Source organism: Chrysemys picta, chromosome 10 (assembly GCF_011386835.1).
Source record: "Chrysemys picta bellii isolate R12L10 chromosome 10, ASM1138683v2, whole genome shotgun sequence".
Classification (NCBI taxonomy): Eukaryota; Metazoa; Chordata; order Testudines; family Emydidae; genus Chrysemys; species Chrysemys picta.
This window is the reverse complement of record NC_088800.1, coordinates 6315629-6324916: the sequence shown is the minus strand read 5'-3', so window position 1 is coordinate 6324916 and position 9288 is coordinate 6315629.

Genomic DNA, 9288 nt, shown 5'->3' with positions numbered 1-9288 from the left:
GGCTGAGCCATTACAGACATTGACTATCTCCCCTTGTAAGTACTCTCACACTTATTATCAAACTGTCTGTACTCGGCTAGCTTGATTATCACTTCAAAAGTTTTTTTTCTCTTAATTAATTGGCCTCTCAGAGTTGGTAAGACAACTCCCACCTGTTTATGCTCTCTGTATGTGTGTATATATATCTCCTCAATATATGTTCCATTCTATATGCATCCGAAGAAGTGGGCTGTAGTCCACGAAAGCTTATGCTCTAATAAATTTGTTAGTCTCTAAGGTGCCACAAGTACTCCTGTTCTTCTTCTAGTCAAATAGCAGCATTTCTCCTCAGCAACACAGGCTGCTGCATGCACATGAGGCCTGTCCATCTTCCATTCTCTACTCTGGCTTCCTCCACAGACTATCGAAGCAAGTTTCGGTCCTTATCTTCAAGGCACTCCATGACCCAGACCCAGGATTTCTAAAAAACAACAACAACCCTACAGTCCTGGGATGAAGACCATAACTGACACTTTTGCTCCTCCGGCACAAGGAACTCTCTACAATAAGGGTAAAGCTCATGTGCGTGTGGGAGATAGAATGTACTCAGGACGTGGTCTGAGAATGTGGAGTGAACGTGGCAGTGAGGTTTGTGAAGGGCCATCACAAACTTCACCACCTTCCACTCCAAGTGAAAAGCAAATTTTTCCACCTGCCTCCTCTAACAAATACAGAGGAGCATGTATGCTAACAAAAGCACCCTACTAAAACAAGACATTCCCCAGCACACGCTTCTCCCCCTGGGGAAAGGATGAAAGAACAAAGCACATGGCAGATGTCAGTCACGTTGCTTAAGGCTCTTCTGGAAGTGCTCATAACGAACACGGAGTAAGAATGAATATAGAATAGAACTCAAGCAGGAAGCCACGTATGGGTCTCAAAGTGGGGCTCCCCCGTATGACCTTTCATTTGACTGACCTCTCCCCCAATTCTGGTTTTTCCCCTCAGATTGCTAATGGACTCCCTCATCCTGAAGAGCCCAGCCTTGACCTGACCTGCCTTTCTGAGTTCCACCCCTTGTCATCTTTACCTTCAAAACCATTGTCTACAGCGGTTGCCTCAAGGTCCTCTCCTTTGACTTGATCTTATCCTGTCTAGATTCTGCCCTACTCACCCACTGAAGCTCTGTCACCATCGTCTATAATGAAGTTTCCTAATCAAGTTTCAAGGTCTTTGCTCCATCCGCACCCTCCTTGATCATTCTGTTGCTCTCATACTGTCGAACACTCCCTCCTCCTAGAAATTTCACCCTTCCTTGGCTTTTGGTACCGTCTTCTCTTGGTTGTCCTCCTCGCTCTGATGGCGCACTAAGCGTCTTCTTCGTACTCTTCCACCCTCCGTGGAGTCCCCCAGTGCTCCATCCTTGTCCCTCCTCCTCAGGAGATCTCATCGGCTCAAACAGCTTCATCTACCAGCTTTGTGTGATGATTCACGGAGCTATTCCATTCTGGTGCTCAGATACCATGATGATAAGTGGGGTATAAGGACCTGGATAAAGCATCTCGCCTATGGAACCACATGACCTTGGTGCCTTTTCTGTTGCACTGCCCCTGCCCTGTTTTCTCCTGCAGTTCCGTACGCGGCCTTGTTGCATCTTGTCTTACAATTATATCGTTAAGTTCCGAGGTGGGGGACTGTGTCTTCCTCTGTGTCTGTACTGCACATAGCATGATGGGTCACCAATCCCGACTGAGGTCTCTGAGCACCACCAGTGTGCACACTTCACTAACGCTCTCTGAGGGAGCGCAGAATGACTAGCCATTAGACTGAAGACAACAGTATCAGCCTCTTTCAGAAAGGAGGCTGCCTAGAACAACTCCCCAGCTCCCCTCCCCCCCCGACTCTACATCATGCAGAGTCGGAGAGAAGGGGCTTCCAGAAGCTTGAAGAAAGGCAGAGCATTGGTTCACCCCCCCTCTTGCTGCCGCCGCTGCCTAAGAGCTTTGCCGCCAATTTTACTACTCAGCCTCGCTCGCTCTTCCTCACCATTGAGGACGGCCTCCCGTTTGTGTGTCTCATTGCTCCACAAACTGATCAGCTTGTAACCTGGGCAGGAGGGGACATCCTGGGCCAGATAAGCCCTCAGCTCCCTGCCCACCACACTCCCCCCATGTGTAACCAAGAGCGGATTTGCCCTACCTAGCTTAAAAGGAAAATAATTCCCGCCAAGTCAGAATAATATTCAATAGCAGAATCCTTCAATTGCTTTACCTGATTTAAAGCCTAGACTGGGGAGCAAAGACATAAGATATCAACCGTCGCTTTAAAAATTAGATCCTAACTCCCTAATGGCTCAGGGAATGGTTTCCCTCTTTACTTTGCAAATACTTTGATAAATGGTTACTTGAGAGACCACAACTTGTTTTCAAAAGTCGTTTACAATTAGAGGGATTGCATAAATGCTCATTTGTTAGTGTGCTTCAGAAGCCTGGCAATTCATCATGCCCAAACCGCAGCTAAGCAGCACATTGAGAGAATACCAGTCTGTATCTGCCAGCATGTTTCTAATCAATTCCCCACATGCTGCAATACTCACTCTGTACGGCGAGGGCTAACTTGGGTTTCCTTAGGCAGACACTCAGAAGGGTTCTCTAGGGGAGCAGTTTGTAAGTATGTAAATAGCTTTGCAACTGCAACTCGTCTTTATTATTTATAATTACAGTAGTGCCTAGAGGCCCCAGCCAAGATCAGGTCCCACCTTGCGAAGCATTTACGAACACAGAGACACAGCCCCTGCCCTGCAGAGCTTATAGTCTAAATGGACAAAACAGGCATGGGGGAAACTGAGGCACAGAAAGGTGATGTGACTGACCTGGGATCACACAACAGGTCAGTAGCAGAGCTGGGAATAGAATCCAGATCTCCTGACTTCTATGTCGGGGCCCTAGCCAGTAGAAGACCATGGTGCCACTTTATCTATTATAGGATGCATAATAAGGCACTCACTCAATTATGTATGAGCTACATTTTCAAAATTGTGCACAGTCAGGCATGCGTATGTTTATGCACACCTAATTTAAGTGAGCAAGACCTGATCTGCCCATTCAAGGTGCCTGGTCAGTTAGGCACATAAGTGGGTGTGTACATACACAAACCCCTCCTATGTGCACACATTGGATATATGTGAGTGTGTAAGTAAGACTCCTGTGCACCTAACTAAAAACCTGTCTATGCTCTCTCAGACAACGGAATACAGCCAGCATCTTCTATACAATTCAGTCTAGTTTGTTTCATTAAAAGAGAAACAGATTGTGTCTTTATTTACCTTTTTTGGTAATTGCTGGTACTTTGACCCCAGTCACACTCAAGTAGTTTACAAAAGGGAGAAAGGATGTGGTCCAAAAGTAATTACAGAGTGCACAAAAAACAGTGTATCCTTGTGGGAAGTTGTGTGAGAAGACAGTCTATTTTTTCTTTTTCCTATAAATGGAGCCAAAACCAAACCAGGAAATCGGTTGCTGGGTGAGGTGGGAATCTGACTGTTCTATGAATCATATGTTGGGGGGATGGCTGCCCTGTGATAGCATGGCAATGCTGCGAAGGCCCAGGCCTTTCCCCAACTCTAAAGGAGATCATGCAGCATCATGTATCAGAGCCCAGACTGAATTCCAGCAAGACCACAATTATGGTGCCTAGGACAGAAAACGCAAGCAGTATACCAGGCGGTTAAGAACTTCTGGTCTACAATAAGCATTTGCATCAGAAAGCTAGTGTCATTCAGAAACTAGGCGCTTGGGCATGGCTGCCCTTCAAAAATCAGATGGCAACCATGGTCGTGGTGTGACCATCTTAAGGATGGTGATAGACTCCCCCCATCTCCCTTCACTTGAAGGTCTGAGGTTACAGCTACATGCCCTGTTGTGAACTGTCAAAGGGGCTCCTGTTACTGACAGCTACTGCCCACTATGGCAGAAGAATTGTCACGGTCTGGACCACAAGCATCATCAACACAAGACAGCTAGTGGTAGGAGAAGGGCTTAGCAGTTGCACTAAACAAAAAGTGGGGGAAGGTTTCTGAAAACGTTCATTTAAGTTCAGAAATTAATTTCAGTTCAATCCTGTGCATTCATCTTGGTCAAACTTTACTAACACAAATAGTTGCGGAAAGCAAATTTTAGCCACAAATATTTGTAACTAATGCATTTCAAATTGCACACCCAGTTGCAGTATCCAAACTCTGAGGTGTGTTGGTTAGTTACAGGAGTCATTTAATAACTTGCTTGCAACTATTCAGATAGTTGGACTAGGACTTGATTATACTTTGTATACATGCACTGCACCTCCTTTTTAACATTTGCACCATGTAATTATCAACAGTCCCTCATTTGGCTCTAAACTAAGATTTCTAAGCAGAATGAAACAAATGTATGTGTTTGAGTTCAGCAAACTGGATGCATTATACTGATCAGAGTAGCCTAATTCCCCCTGCTGAAAGTTACTCCACAATCATCTATCAGCAAATAAGGACCATGTAACTTCAAGCCTGTTCCTGTTCCAGTTGAAAAATCAAGAGGATATTGCCTTTTCCTTTCAACAGGACTAGAAGTGGGCCTTCATTACCTATGAACTCGGCCAGATGTTCCAGAGAGATTGCAGATTTCTTCATGGGGGTGGGGAGAAAGCTTGCTCAGCCAAAGAATCAAAACTTTGATACTTTTAAAGCACAGAACAGGTGAGAGTGAAAGCAAAAGCAGGCTCGAGTAAGCCAGTGAAGAGATTGCTGTTCCAGGCAATATGGGGTCAGGTGCATTACATTAGTGGCGGATGGCTCCCTCGCAGAAGGAACATTTTATAAATCAGCAGAACAAGACAAGTGAAAGGTGAGTTTACAGTGACAGCATTTGGCTAAACACCTGATTAATTGTGGTTTCTACTGCAGCACTGATAGGAAAATACTATCCTTATGTTAAACTGTGGCATAGAATCGGTTGGGCTGAGAACTCAGTCTGGTTATTCAATAGCAGTTTCATAGCCAGCTGTAAACACGGAGTATAAATCTTTGCAGCTGCCCAGTTCTGAATGGCTAAACATGTAACGAGGCCATAAATACTCTCATAAAAGGTACTCTCCATTTTTTTTTTTTTTTGCTATAACAACCTACAATATAGCAGCACTTGGTGAAGCCACCTTCTCCCTGAGCTATAGCAATTAAAAAAAAAAATCTAAACAGCTCACTTGAAAGCAGCAGCTAATATATTAGCAGGTGGCGCAGGGTACAGGATTCCGAGAGCTGGGTGTCGCAGTTACAATTCTTGTTAGCTATATTACAGTAGCATCTGTGGGCCAGAGTCAGGGATCAGGGCCCTATTATGCTATAGGCTGTACAAACAGGGAACAAAGTGACTATTATCATGAGAAATGTAACACTTTTTTACAGGGTGACACATAAGCACTCATTAATTAACCCCTTAATTCCTAAAATCCACCACAGGGGAAGGACTTTCTTTTTTTAATGTGGGTAAAAGAATTCTGGAATGAAGGGGTAAATTAAACCAGAGGGTCTATATTCAGAGACGACGCTCCCCCTGACCCCTCAATCCATTTTTGTGGGGTTCTTTAAGAGGGCAGGGGAATCCATAGAAAATGTTTAAAACTGTAGGTGCGGCACTACTTCAGGCGCAGGGCTCCCTTCCCTACAGAGCTGTAAAGCAGAAATGTGGAGAGGGTTAATTGGCTGTGTCCTAGTGTCCCCCCCCCCCCACCCCCAAAGCCTGAGATTGGTGCAAGTAGACCTCCCCTGACCATCCAGAGCACTGAAAGATTCTGAACAGTTGTTTCCAGGATTTCAAGTGTTGAAAGGAGTTCTGAAGAGGGCCTATATTTGCTCCTCTCTCTCTGATCCCCAGCCAGTGATCGTATTGACATGTTGGGGAGGGTTCCAAGCTTAGTCAATGCATTTCCTTCCTTTCCCCTACAGATAAACACCGTGACTGTGCAGAGGCAAGGGAAAAAGTTTACCCCCAAGACCAGGCAGCCCACAAATACTACAGGAGGTTCTGTGGGGCAGTGCATTTTTGGGCGGCTGAGGCTCCAAAAAGTTAAAGGGGGGGGAAGCCTTTCCTAAGGAAGGGAATGTTCTCCTCTTGCTGCCCAGGTAATTACACATTTCACTCTTGAGCCTTAATAAGAAACTACCAAAATCCCCAGACATCAAGGGAAGACCCCAGAGAGCTTGACCTATTTTGGCTAAGCCCAAGCGTAGTGTCAGTGCAAGAACAGAGGCGTCCCCTCAAGTCATCCCCTTGCAAAGTGCAGCATGTCTTTTCCCATTGCTACCTTCTGTGCCCTACAAGATCTGTCACCAAATTCAAACCCCAGACATGCAGCTGCTTAGTGTACTAGGCACGCAAATTACAATCATTGGCTGTCACGCCTGCAGATCAGATTCTGCAGGATGCAGGCACACACAGTTATGCATGCAAGACCAGAATCAGACTCCAGCAAGTCTCTCTGTTGGCTTTCAGTTCCCTTATTGGGCCAGATCTTGAGCTGATGTAAATCAGCAATGGAACTGCGCCAGTTGACAACAGCGGTGGATCTGGCCCAATGTGTGTAACATGCCTAATGACGCACCTCACCCTGTGCTGCAGCACCAACTGGTGGCTAGCCAGGGCTGTTAACTGCACAGAATCTATCGGCACAGGAGAGCTGAGTTCATTCCCTTTTCGTTCCAACAGAAAACACTTTGTAGTTAATCCAAGCACGTGCCAATCCTCCTATTTACATTGATTTACTTAGTCACAGATGAAGATAAGAAAATCACTAGAATTTAATACACTCACACACTTTACATCACTGCCACTCTCCAGGGTGGAATCGGAGTGTGGGGACTTAATTATACTCTTAAATAAACACCACTAAATCAAGAAAAGAGACAGTTAAAATAGAAAAACATTTAGTTCAATTTATTTAGCAGCATCTTTATTGCAACAAAAAGGATTTGTAATAAAACGCGGCAAAACTAATGTTTCCACTTGACATGATTAAAAGCCATGTAGCTAGAAATGGAGGGAAACCCATAAACCTACTGGGTGTGAGACATGCAATTTTGTTAATACAAGTCAACACTTAAACAGCAGGCACTTCATGTTCTAAAATTAAACACCTGAACTTCTACTGTGCAGAACATCAAAGTAAAAACCACAAAAAGACCTGTCCTTTCAGAAGGCAGCCCAAAGCACCCCGGAGGATACAGTACGTGTATTGACAGGGGTCTGGTAACTCAAGTAAACAGGCAATTCAAGGCAGTATTCTAATCTGGCTGATTTTCCCCCACCTTGTTATTGCCGTCTCAATATTCAGTGTCATGCTAGCAGCAAAACATACTGCTCTCCACATGGAACACACAGATCAGCAAGAAACACAATCAATTGTTTTACTCTGACAGGTTAAGTCTCAGGACCTTATTTTGTCAGTTAACGTCACGGCTGGATTCTTTGCTAGATGCAACACACCACACATACACAGTTCTAAAGAGTTAAACCTTCAACATGTCAAGCCCATCCGGAAAGTCTTTGCTAACACTATTCCCAAATGCCCCCATTAGCAGGGAATACATTTTCCATTTTAGTATAATTAAGGTAATTTATTTTCAAAGCTTCACATGCTGATCAGAATGAATTGTTTAATTAATATTGGATAGTAAACGGAGTTTATAAAATGAAGTCGTGTATATATATATATATATTAATACAAATGATATATTTGGAAATGTGGAAAAAATGCAGATTACTTGCCCCAATCTAAAATGTTCCCTGCCTTCCGCCCTATTCTTTATTAAAAGGAAGATTTCCTTAAGTAATGGAAAGCACTTCAAAACATCACACCATAGAATCTGTCCCCACTGAAGCAAACCGAACACTATTCCAAACAATGAAAACAGACAGAAAAGATCTGTTTACTGGCATCCCTATTCAACACAACTAGTCCCTCAGTCTTCAAATCCCAGCCTTTCATAAATGCTCTATTGTTTTTCAGCAAAAGTTAAATGTGTAATTTTATTAGTCACAGGATTGGGTGGTAAGATGCAAAGATACCTGCAACCGTAGGAAAGAGATTTACATTCAACACTTAGGGCCCACTCTTGCTATCATATACCACTAGGTGTAGTGGTTATTGCTGGGAGTAACCCCACTGAACTCAAGAGGTAGATCTACACATGGATAAAAAACTGGGGGCTCATTTGGGTCAGGCTTGCAGTGCTAAAAATCTCTGTCGATGTTTGGGCTCAGGCTGGAGCGCAAGCTCTGGGACCCTCGACATCTACACAGCAATTTTTCAGCCACGGAGCCCAAGCCCCGTGAACCTGAGTCAGCTGACCTGGGCCAGCCGGGCGTTTTCTTATCCCCAGGTAGGGATTTATTTCGTGGAGCAAGGTGGTGATGTCTCCTCCATGGAATATTCTGTTCTCAGATTTCCTGCCTAGGGAGTTCACTAGCCCTGCTTAAAATTTAAAGTAACATTACAACTTGGCCATTTTTGAAGTAAGTCCACAAACAAAAACAATTTAAAATAAATCCAAATGTAAAATATCATGGGCAACTCCTCTTGGGTGAAAATGCCATCTCCCCAATCCAGAGATTTTGGACTTGGATTTAGGCAATTCCAAGGATCCAAAATGCTGCAGTAACACTGCCATCATACACAGTACTCCGGACGGATACTGCAGTAACACTGCCATCATACACAGTACTCCAGACGGATACTGCAGTAACACTGCCATCATACACAGTACTCCGGACGGATACTGCAGTAACACTGCCATCATACACAGTACTCCAGACTGGTACTGCAGTAACACTGCCATCATACACAGTACTCCGGACGGATCCTGCAGTAACACTGCCATCATACACAGTACTCCGGACGGATCCTGCAGTAACACTGCCATCATACACAGTACTCCGGACGGATCCTGCAGTAACACTGCCATCATACACAGTACTCCGGACTCATACTGCAGTAACACTGCCATCATACACAGTACTCCGGACTCATACTGCAGTAACACTGCCATCATACACAGTACTCCGGACGGATACTGCAGTAACACTGCCGTCATACACAGTACTCCGGACTGATACCGTAGCATAGAAAGACTGGCTTACAGTTGGCAATCGGTGCAGAACTGCTGATCTTAGCTGTGGCTTGTCCCACCGAGACCAAGCAGGATATAATATTCTTATCTAGTGAGCAGCATTTCCAGTTTTAAGAGTTACTGATGGCCTCACACTTGGTATTTCACAAGGC